Here is a 12,531-nt window from a genome sequence, read left to right on the forward strand (position 1 = left end):
TTAATTCCAGCACTTGGGAGGCAGAGGTAGGAGGATCACCGTGAGTTCGAGGCCACCCTGAGATTACACTGTACAATTCCGGGTCAGCCTGAGCTAGAGTGAAACCCTACCTCGAAAAACCAAAATAAATAAATAAATAAATAAAATAAGCAAGCTGGGCTTGGGGATGTACCCAGTTTGTAAACTGCTTGCCTAACATGCGAAAGCTCAAGGCTGGCTTTCCTGTAGCACACACACAGGGCATGGTGTTGCACAGCTGTCAGCCCAGCACTTGGGAGGTCGAGGCAGGAGGATTAAAACTTCCAAGGTCAGGGGCTGAAGGGTTGGCTCAGTGGTTAAGGTGCTTGCTTGCAAAGCCAAAGGAGCTAGGTTTGATTTCCCAGGACCCATGTAAGCTAGATGCACAAGGTGGTGCATCTATATGGAATTTGTTTGCAGTAGTTGGAGGCCCTGGCATGCCCATTCTCTCTCAAATAAATAAAATAATCAAATTAAATAAAAAATCTTCAAGGTTGGGCTGGAGAGATGGCTTAGAAGTTAAGGTGCTTGCCTGCAAAGTCAAAGGACCCAGATTCAAATCTCCAGGACCCACAAAAGCCAGATACACAAGGTGGCACACACATCTGGAGTTTGTTTGCAGCAGCTAAAGGCCCTGGTGCACCCATTCTCTCTCTCTACCTCTTTCTCTGGCTCTCTCTCTCTCTCTAATAAATAAAATTTAAAACTGCAAGGTCATCCTTAGTTATGTAGAGAGAGACCAGACTGGGCTACATGAGACCCTGTCTAAATAAACAAACCACTAGAGGGAGGGAAGTAATCATTATACCATCTAGGAGGTAACCTTTTTATATCCAGGTACTGATTTAAGAATTTGGTAAATCCAAAGGCTCTTTCTCTATTTCTTCCTTATGCTGTGCTATGCAGCCTCTACATCTGGACAAATCCTCCCATATAACAGGCACTTAACTAACTCAAATACACACTGGAACCAGTGCCCATGACCTGTCAAGCCCCTGCTCCCACCAGCTGACCAAGTGTCACTCATGTAGGACATGATACCACACTATCACAGCTGTCTTTCCCTCAACCCTGCTTGTACAGATGCTCCCCTTGCCCAATCTGGGCTCTGACTTTATTGTTAAGCTACCACTCTTGACACCACCCACACTGACACCCACCTCATTTTGGGGTGCATTTTGATCCCATGTATGGGCTCCAGCATCAAGGCAGGGTCTCACTCTAGCCCAGGCTGAGCTTAAATTCACTATGTAGACTCAGGGTGGCCTCAAACTCAGTGATCCTCCTACTTCTGCCTCCCAAGAACTGCTATTAAAGGCGTGCATCACCACACCTGGCCTCCTGTTTTTTTTCACATAATTTATTAACTTTTTCAAGTTTAATTAAGCTTAGAACAAGTTATAGTAAAATTTTGATTATTATTTATTTGAGACAGAAAGGCAGACAGAGAGGGAGAGAGGGGATGGGCATGCCAGGGCCTCCAGCTGCTGTAAAGGAGCTCCAGACACATGTGCCACCATGTGCACCTGCTTATGTGGGTCCTGGGGAATTGAACCTAGGTCCTTTGGCAAACGCCTTAACTGCTAAGCCATCTCTCCAGCAGCTAAAGGTCCTGTGTACCCATTCTCTCTCTCACTCTCTGTCTTGCATTAAAAACAAAACAAAACAAAACAAAAAAACCATCAGGGAAATGCTAATTAAAACTACTTTGAGATTCTATCTCACTCTTTTCAGAATGGCTACCATCAAGAAAAAAATGACAACAAATGCTGTTGAGGATATAGAAAAACAGGAACCCAAATACACTGTTGGTGGGAATGCAATCTGGTACCATCATTGTGGAAATTACTGTGGAGGTTCCTGAGACAGCTAAACATAGATTTACCACATGACCCAGCTATAGCACTCCTAGGCATATATCCTAAGGACTTGTCTCACTACCTTAGAGATACTTGCTCAACCATGTTTATTGCTGCTCTAGGAAATGGAAGCAGCCTAGATGTCCCGCAACTGATAAGTGGATAATGAAGATGTGGTACATTTACACAATGGAGTTCTATTCAGCAGTAAATAAAAATGAAATTTGCAGGGAAGTGGATGAATTTAGAAAGGATTATACATAGTGAGGTAACCCAAGTCCAGAAAGTAAAACGTCACATGTTCTCTCTCATATGTGGATCCTAGCTACAAGTGATTGGACTTCTATGTGAATAAAATTCAGTAGCAGAGGCCAGTAAGCTAGAAATGGAACAGAAAGGAAACAGAAAGGAAGGGAGCAGGGACTTAAGCGGATGGTATTGTATATATGTAAGTAGAAGAACAGATTACTGGGGGTGAAAAGCCTAAATGAGGTCAAGAGTAAAGGAAAGGTGGAGGGAGCACTAAGCAAAATCTAAGAGGGCATGAAAGTCGTATAAAAACCTACTTTTTCACCGCGCTCTCCGCAACTCGGGAAACGTGAGGGGAGAGCGGCAGCGAGCAGCGGAGGGAGGAGCAGACCGCAAGGTAAAAGCACACGTGGAACAGCGATACAACCAGAGCAGCTGCGGCTCCCTCCCCTCCCCCACCGCCTGAGCCCAGCTCCAGCGAACACAGCAGCGGCCCGGGACCAGGCCGCGCCAACTTGGGCTGACAGCGGGACCCAAGCAGGAGCAGAGTTCGGCAGCAACTTCAGCGGCTCCAGCACCGGTACCAGCGGCCCCAGCAGCAGTGGACCCAGGAGCGGCAGCGGCGGCAGATCCCGCAGCAGCGGCTTCGGGGGGAGCAGCGGCGGTGGACATGGCAGCGGCAGCTTCAGCAGCGGTGGAGGCTCCGGTGGTGGCAGCTACGGCAGCAGCAGAGGCAGCAGCAGCGGCTCGGTTTGCCCCATAGGAAAAGCAAGTGCCCAGCTCCAGAAATCAGAACAGCAGCCCGACGACCCAGGCAGCAACTTGACTGAGACCAAAATCACCCAAGGTAACTGGGATTGCACCAGGGAAGGGTCTCACTTGGTCACAAGCTGACTTGGATCCCTCAACAGACCAGAAATCTAAACCTCTTTGTTGATAGAGGACCTGGTCATTATAATAACTACTCTTGCATACATACTCGGGGCTGTTTTTGATTGAATGTGTACAGTGTTTAGTTAAATTTTAGAATCTACCTGTATTTTATTCCACTCAGCCTGCTTGAATACTCCTATAGCAGGGAAACTCAACCCCTAAGAACATCTTTGTAGATACTCTGAGAGTCTTAAGAGCCACACCTAATACCTTAAGGTCCTACCCTGAAAATATATTACATCAAATCAATTGATACAGCTAAGAATACACAGCTAGCTAGAAAATCCAAGCATTAACTTAATCCAAGATGCAAAAATATATACATTATAACACAAGAAACACTAAAAAGCAAGACAATATAAATCCACCTAAAAGTATTAATGCATCAGAAATGTCCTTCAGTGAGAAAGAGTTAGAGGAAATGCCTGAGAAAGAGTTCAAAAGAATAATTATAAATATGTTCAAAGAGGTCAAAGAACACATGAAAACAATCAAAGAGGAAATCAAAGGAATCAAAGAAGAGGCAGGACACCAATTTAATGAAATAAAGAAGGCAATACAAGACATAAATAGGGAAATAGAAATAATAAAGAAAAACCAGTCAGAATTACTAGCAATGAAGAACACAGTTAATGAAATAAAAAACTCTGTAGAAAATCTCACCAGTAGGATGGGTGAGGGAGAGGACAGAATATCTAAGCTAGAAGACCAGGTGGCAGACCTAATGCAGTCCAACAAAGAGAAAGACAAACTTATAGAAAAGTATGAGTGGGAATTTCAAGATATTCGGGACACTATGAAAAGATCCAATATAAGAATTCAGGGCATAGTAGAAGGAGAAGAACTCCACTCCAGAGGCATAGTAGGCATCTTCAACAAAATCATAGAGGAAAATTTCCCCCAAATTGGGAAAGAGGTGCCAATACAGATACAGGAAGCCTTTAGAACCCCAGCCAGACAAAACCCAGAAAGAACCTCTCCTCGCCACATTATAATCAAACTTCCAAACACACAAACCAAAGAAAAAATATTGAAAGCAGTTAGAGAGAAAAATCAAGTTACCTACAAAAGCAAGCCCATAAGGATTACAGCAGATTATTCAACACAAACTTTTAAAGCCAGAAGGGCTTGGAGTGATATATTCCAAGTTCTGAAAGATAACAACTGTCAACCAAGGTTACTTTATCCTGCAAAGTTATCCATTCAAATAGATGGAGAAATAAAGACATTCCATGACAAAAGCAGGTTAAAGGAGTATTTGAAGACAAAACCAGCTCTACAGAAAATACTTGATAGAATCCTCCATGCTGAACAAAAGGAAAAGCACACATATAAGGAACCTAGAAAAAACAAGCTATACTCAAATACCAGTTAACAGAAGAGAGCACAGGTAGAACCAATAACACACACACACACACACAAAAATGGCAAACATAAATACACACCTTTCAATAATATCTCTTAATATCAACGGTCTCAATGCCCCAAACGAAAAGACATAGATTTGCAGACTGGGTTAAAAAGCAGGATCCTACAATTTGTTGTCTCCAAGAAACTCTCCTTTCTACAAAGGATAGACATTATCTTAGGGTGAAAGGTTGGAAGATGGTGTTTCAAGCAAATGGGCCTACAAAACAAGCAGGGGTTGCTATCCTAATATCAGACAGGGTAGACTTTAGTCCGACGTTAGTCAAGAAAGATAAGGAAGGTCACTTTATATTGATTAAGGGCACACTCCAACAGGAGGACATTACAATCCTAAACATATATGCACCTAACATGGGGGCTCCCAGATTCGTCAAACAAACACTACTAGAACTAAGGTCACAGATAACACCAAACACAGTGGTGGTGGGTGACTTTAACACCCCACTCTCATCAATTGAAAGGTCATCCAGGGAAAGAATAAACAGAGAGGCATCTGGACTAAATGAGGTCATAGAAGGAATGGACCTAACAGATATATACAGGACATTTCATCCAAAGGCTGCAGAATATACATTCTTTTCAGCAGCACATGGAACATTCTCTAAAATAGACCATATATTAGGACACAAAGCAAATCTTAACAAATTCAGGAAAATTGAAATAATTCCTTGCATTCTATCTGACCACAATGGAATTAAACTACAAATCAGTAGCAAGAAAGGCTATAGAGCATACACAAAATCATGGAAACTAAACAATACACTACTAAATGATGAGTGGGTCAATGAAGAAATCAAAAAGGAAATCAAAAAATTTATAGAGTCAAATGATAATGAGAACACAACATACCAAAATCTCTGGGACACAATGAAGGCAGTTCTAAGAGGTAAATTTATAGCCTTAAGTGCCTATATTAAGAAATTAGAAAGGTCGCAAGTAAACGACCTAATGCTTCGCCTTAAAGCCTTGGAAAAAGAAGAACAAGGCAAACCAAAAATTAGTAGACGGGAAGAAATAATAAAGATTAGGGTAGAAATTAATGAAATAGAAACAAAAAGAACAATCCAAAGAATTAATGAAACAAAGAGTTGGTTCTTTGAAAGGATAAACAAGATTGATAAACCCTTAGCAAATCTGACCAAAAGAAAGAGAGAAGAGACACAAATTAATAAAATCAGAGATGAACAAGGTAACATCACAACAGATTCCAGAGAAATTCAAAAAATCATAGGGACATACTATAAAAGCATATACTCCACAAAGTATGAAAATCTGAAAGAAATGGATGATTTCCTTGATCTATATGACCTACCTAAATTAAATCAAAATGAGATTAATCACTTAAATAGACCTATAACAAACATGGAGATCCGAACAGTTATCAATAATCTCCCAACTAAAAAAAGCCCAGGCCCGGATGGATTCACTGCTGAATTTTACCAGACTTTTAAGGAAGAGCTAACACCATTGCTTCTTAAGCTTTTCCAGGAAATAGAAAAAGAAGGAATTCTACCAAACTCCTTCTATGAGGCCAGCATCACCCTGATACCAAAACCAGGCAAAGATAGAACAAAAAAAGAAAATTACAGACCAATCTTCCTCATGAACATAGATGCAAAAATTCTCAACAAAATATTGGCAAACAGAATACAAGAGTATATCAAAAAGATCATTCACCCTGACCAAGTAGGCTTTATCCCAGAGATGCAGGGATGGTTCAACATACGCAAATCTATAAATGTAATACATTACATAAACGGGTTGAAGGACAAAAATCACATGATCATCTCATTAGATGCAGAGAAAGCATTTGACAAAATCCAACATCCCTTCATGATAAAAGTCCTACAGAGACTGGGAATAGAAGGAACATATCTCACTATAATAAAGGCTATTTATGACAAGCCTACAGCCAACATAGTACTAAATGGGGAAAAACTGGAAGCTTTTCCACTAAAATCAGGAACAAGACAAGGGTGTCCACTGTCCCCACTACTATTTAATATAGTTTTGGAAGTCTTAGCCATAGCAATAAGGCAAGAGACACACATAAAAGGGATACAAATTGGAAAGGAAGAAATCAAGTTATCATTATTTGCAGATGACATGATTCTATACATAAAGGACCCTAAAGAGTCTACTAGCAAGCTGTTAGAGCTGATCAAAACCTACAGCAATGTAGCAGGATACAAAATAAATACACAGAAATCAGTAGCCTTCGTATATGCTAACAACAAACACACAGAGGATGAAATCAGAGAATCACTCCCATTCACAATTGCATCCAAAAAAATAAAATACCTTGGAATAAACCTAACCAAGGAAGTAAAGAACTTATACAATGAGAACTTTAAAACACTCAAGCGAGAAATTGCAGAAGACACTAGAAAGTGGAAAAACATCCCTTGTTCCTGGATTGGAAGAATCAATATCGTGAAAATGGCAATCTTACCTAAAGCAATCTACACATTTAATGCAATCCCCATCAAAATTCCAAAGGCTTTCTTCATGGAAATAGAAAAAACAATCCAAAAATTCATTTGGAATCACAAAAAACCTCGAATATCTAAAATAATACTGAGCAACAAAAAAGAGGCTGGTGGTATCACCATACCTGATTTTAACCTATACTACAGAGCCATAGTAACAAAAACAGCATGGTACTGGCACAAAAACAGACATGTAGATCAGTGGAACAGAATAGAAGACCCAGATGTAAGCCCAAGTAGCTATAGCCACCTGATATTCGATAAAAATGCCAAAAATACTCATTGGAGAAGAGACAGCCTCTTCAGCAAATGGTGTTTTGAAAACTGGATAAATATCTGCAGAAGGATGAAAATAGATTCTTCTCTCTCGCCATGCACAAAAATTAAGTCCAAATGGATTAAAGACCTTAACATCAGACCGGAAACTTTGAAACTGCTAGAGGAAAAAGTAGGGGAAACCCTTCAACATATTGGTCTTGGCAATGACTTTCTGAATACAACCCCAATTGCTCAGGCAATAAAACCACAGATTAACCACTGGGACCTAATGAAATTACAAAGATTTTGCACCGCAAAGGACACAGTGAAAAAAGCAAAGAGGCAACCTACAGAATGGGAAAAAATCTTCACCAGCTATATATCTGATAGAGGATTAATATCTAGGATATACAAAGAACTCAAAAAGTTAAATAATAAGGAATCAAACAAGCCAATCAAAAAATGGGCTAAGGAGCTAAATAGAGAGTTCTCAAAGGAAGAAATACGAATGGCATATAAGCATCTAAAAAAATGTTCTACGTCACTAGTCATCAGGGAAATGCAGATTAAAACTACATTGAGATTCCATCTCACTCCTGTCAGATTGGCCACCATCATGAAAACAAATGATCATAAATGTTGGCGGGGATGTGGAAAAAAAGGAACCCTTCTGCACTGCTGGTGGGAATGCAATCTGGTCCAGCCATTGTGGAAAACAGTGTGGAGGTTCCTAAAGCAGCTAGAGATTGATCTACCATATGACCCAGCTATAGCACTCCTAGGCATATATCCAAAGGACTCATCTCATTTCCTTAGAAGTACATGCTCAACCATGTTTATTGCTGCTCAATTTATAATAGCTGGGAAATGGAACCAGCCTAGATGTCCCTCAACAGATGAGTGGATAATGAAGATGTGGTACATTTATACAATGGAGTTCTACTCAGCGGTAAAGAAAAATGAAGTTATGAAATTTGCAGAAAAATGGATGGACCTGGAAAGTATTATACTAAGTCAGGTAACCCAGGCCCAGAAAGCCAAGCGCCACATGTTCTCTCTCATATGGGGATCCTAGCTACAGATGACTGGGCTTCTGTGTGAGAATGAAAATACTTAGTAGCAGAGGCCAGTAAGTTGAAAAGGAGACATAAAGGGTGGAGAAAGGAAGGGAGGAGGATACTTAATAGGTTGATATTGTATATATGTAATTACAATGATTGTAATGGGGAGGTAATATGATGGAGAATGGAATTTCAAACGGGAAAGTGTGGGGGTGGGGAGGGAGGGAATTACCATGGGATATATTTTATAATCATGGAAAATGTTAATAAAAATTAAAAAAAAAAAAACTACATTGAGATTCCATCTCACTCCTGTCAGATTGGCCACCATCATGAAAACAAATGATCATAAATGTTGGCGGGGATGTGGAAAAAAAGGAACCCTTCTGCACTGCTGGTGGGAATGCAATCTGGTCCAGCCATTGTGGAAAACAGTGTGGAGGTTCCTAAAGCAGCTAGAGATTGATCTACCATATGACCCAGCTATAGCGCTCCTAGGCATATATCCAAAGGACTCATCTCATTTCCTTAGAAGTACATGCTCAACCATGTTTATTGCTGCCCAATTTATAATAGCTGGGAAATGGAACCAGCCTAGATGTCCCTCAACAGATGAGTGGATAATGAAGATGTGGTACATTTATACAATGGAGTTCTACTCAGCGGTAAAGAAAAATGAAGTTATGAAATTTGCAGAAAAATGGATGGACCTGGAAAGTATTATACTAAGTCAGGTAACCCAGGCCCAGAAAGCCAAGCGCCACATGTTCTCTCTCATATGTGCATCCTAGCTACAGATGATCGAGCTTTTGCGTGAGAATGAAAATACTTAGTAGCAGAGGCCAGTAAGTTGAAAAGGAGACATAAAGGGTGGAGAAAGGAAGGGAGGAGGATACTTAATAGGTTGATATTGTATATATGTAATTACAATGATTGTAATGGGGAGATAATATGATGGAGAATGGAAATTCAAACGGGAAAGTGTGGGGGTGGGGAGGGAAGGAATTACCATGGGTTATATTTTATAATCATGGAAAATGTTAATAAAAAAAAAAAAAAAAAGAAAAGAAAAAAAAAAAAGGTGGGGGTTAGAGATGGTTAAAAGTACTTCCTTACAAAGCCTGATGGCCTGGGTTCAATTCCCCAGTAGTAACTGAAAGATATACAAAGTGGTATGTGTGTCTGGAGTTTATTAGCATTGGCAGGAGGCCCTGGTGTGCCCATTATCATTCATCCTCTCTCTCTCTCTCCTCCTTGTGAATATCAATAAATATTTATTTTTAATGAAGGTAAAAGGAAAGAAAAACTCTGAGGTTGTCCTTTGACTTCCACATGTGCACCCTGGCACCCATATATACACACATCATACATATACATACACACACAAATAATAAAGTTGCTAAATCTCTTTGTAAAAAATTCTATGCAAAAGCCGGGCGTGGTGGCGCATGCCTTTAATCCCAGCACTCAGGAGGCAGAGGTAGGAGGATTGCTATGAGTTCGAGACCATCCTGAGACTCCATAGTGAATTCCAGGTCAGCCTGGGCTAGAGTGAGACCCTACCTCGAAAAACCAAAAAAGAAAAAAAAAAAATTCTATGCAGGGCTGGAGGGATGGCTTAGCAGTTAAAGCGCTTGCCTGCAAAGCCAAAGGACCCAAGTTAGATTCCCCAGGACCCACTTTGGCCAGATACATTAAGGGGCACATGTGTCTAGAGTTCATGTGCAGTGGCTGGAGGCCCTGGTGCGCCCACTCATTCTCCCTCTCTCTGTCTCCTCTCCCTCTTTTTCTGTCAACAAAATAAATAAATAAAAATTTCAAAATATTCTATGCAGCCAGACACAGTGGTACACACCTCTAATCTCAGCACTTGGGAGACAGAGGTAGGAGGATCTCCATGAGTTGAAGGGGCTAGCCTGTTAGAGTGAGTACTAGATCAGCCTGGGCTAGAGACACTACCTTGCGGCGGGGGTGGGGGTGGGGAATCTATGTAACATTAACAAACTCAATCCAAGGACTTTTTAAAATTAATTTATATTTTTTTGTTTTGTTTTGTTTTTCGAGGTAGGGTTTCACTCTGGTGCAGGCTAACCTGGAATTAACTCTGTACTCTCAGGGTGGCCTTGAACCCATGGCGATCCTCCTACCTCTGCCTCCCGAGTGCTGGGATTAAAGGCGTGTGCCACCATGCCCGGCTAATTTATATTTTTTATTAAGAACTTCCATGATTATAAACAATATCCCATGGTAATGGCCTTCCTCCCCCCACTTTCCCCTTTGAAAGTCCATTCTCCATATCCCCACCCATCTCAATCAGTTTCTCTTTTTATTTTGATGTCATGATCTTTTCCTCCTATTATAATGGTTTTGTGTAGGTAGCGTCAGGCACTGTGAGATCATGGATTTCCAGGTCATTTTGTATCTGGAGGGAGCACGTTGTAAGGAGTCCTACCCTTCCTTTGGCTCTTACATTCTTTCTGCCACCTCTTCTGCAATGGACACTGAGCCTTAGAAGGTGTAATAGCTATTGCAGTGCTGAGCACTCCTCTCACGTCTTTTCAGCACCATAATGCCTTATGAGTCATCCCAAGGTCACTGCTATCTGAAAATAGAAGCTTCTCTACCAAAAGTGAGAGTAGCATAAATATACAGGTATGAACATTAAGAGATGTGCTTACTGGGCAGTTTGATGAACACAGTATAAACATTTAGCCAGACAGCAGCAGACGTTATACCCCTAGGGCTCATGACTATCCCTGTTGTAGGTTTTCAGTATCAGGGATGTATTCCCTCCCATGGAGTGGGCCTCTAGTCCAATTGGAAGGCTGTTGGTTCCCCCATGACAGACGTGCTACTATTGCACCTGGCTGGCCAAATATTAGGCTTGTAGGGTCCACTGCTGAGTATCTTCACTGATGATTTCTCTCTCTCCCATTGAGCTGCATGCAGCGTGGCTTTCCAATTTTCTATCAGCTGGCCTACATGGAGAAGGTTTTCAGCTCAGTTCCAGCAGGATTTCTCAGTGACCTTGCAGCCCAGGTGTGTGGAGTCTTCAGCAATAGACTCTTACCATCTATTCCTGGTGGGAAACTAAGGGCCTTGGCAATGGCCTGTAGTATTTTGGAGGCATCAAGGACCTCCATGGCCAAAAACTCATTGGCAGGTATCCCATCCCTGACACTGAAAAAAAAAAAATTTTTTTTTTTTTTGGTTTTTCGAGGTAGGGTCTCACTCTAGTCCAGGCTGACCTGGAATTCACTATGGAGTCTCAGGGTGGCCTTGAACTCACTGCGATTCTCCTACCTCTGCCTCCCGAGTGCTGGGATTAAAGGCATGCGCCACCACGCCCGGCTGCAAATTTTCTAATAACAATCTATGGCACCTGAGTGTTCCGTTCTCCAAAAAGTAGGTTTCCAAATGATTTATTTATATCCTCTTAGATTTTTATTAGCCCTCCCTCCACCTTTCCTTTACTCAGTCTCTTCCCCCGACCTCACTTGGGCCTTCTCAACCCCATTAAATTATTCTTCTACTTACATATATGCAATACCATCCTATTAAGTACCCCTCCCCTCTTTCTATTCCCTTTATACCTCTTTTCTAGTTTACTGGTCTTTGCTACAGAGTTTTCTTCTTACTCACACAGAAGTCCAATCATCTGTAGCTAGGATCCACATATTAGAGAACATGTGACTTGGTTTTCTGGGCCTGGATTACCTCACTTAGTATAATCCTTTCCAGATCCATTTTCCTGTAAATTTCCTAAGTTCATTTTTCTTTACTGCTGAGTAGAACTCCATTGTATAAATGTGCCATATCTTCATTTTCCACTCTTCAGTTGAGGGACATCTAGGCTGGTTCCATTTCTCATCTATTGTGGATTTACTGGCAATAAACATGTATCTCTAAGGTAATAAGATGAGTCCTTAGGATATGTGCCCTAGGAGTGCTGTAACTGGGTAATAAGATAGATCTATTTTTAGCTGTCTTAGGAACCTCCACACTGATTTCCACAATGGCTGGACCAGACTGCATTCCCACCAACAGTGTAAAGGGTTTCTCTTTTACAGCAGCCTCGTTAGCATTTATGGTCATTTGTTTTCATGATGGTAGCCAATTAAACAGGAGATGGAATCTAAACATAGTTTTAATCTGCATTTCCCTAATAACCAGGGATGTAGAACATTTTTTTAGATGATTATATACCATCTGTATTTCTTCTTTTGAGAACACTCT

At 41.1% G+C, this 12,531-nt stretch overlaps 1 protein-coding gene across 1 annotated transcript in view; it reads right to left on the reverse strand.

Annotated features, from left to right (window-relative positions):
- Positions 1-12,531, reverse strand: part of Ddb2 (damage specific DNA binding protein 2) — a 47,443-nt gene that overhangs the window by 7,758 nt on the left and 27,154 nt on the right. The window lies entirely within an intron of this gene.

Source organism: Jaculus jaculus, chromosome 1 (assembly GCF_020740685.1).
Source record: "Jaculus jaculus isolate mJacJac1 chromosome 1, mJacJac1.mat.Y.cur, whole genome shotgun sequence".
NCBI classification, from domain to species: Eukaryota; Metazoa; Chordata; class Mammalia; order Rodentia; family Dipodidae; genus Jaculus; species Jaculus jaculus.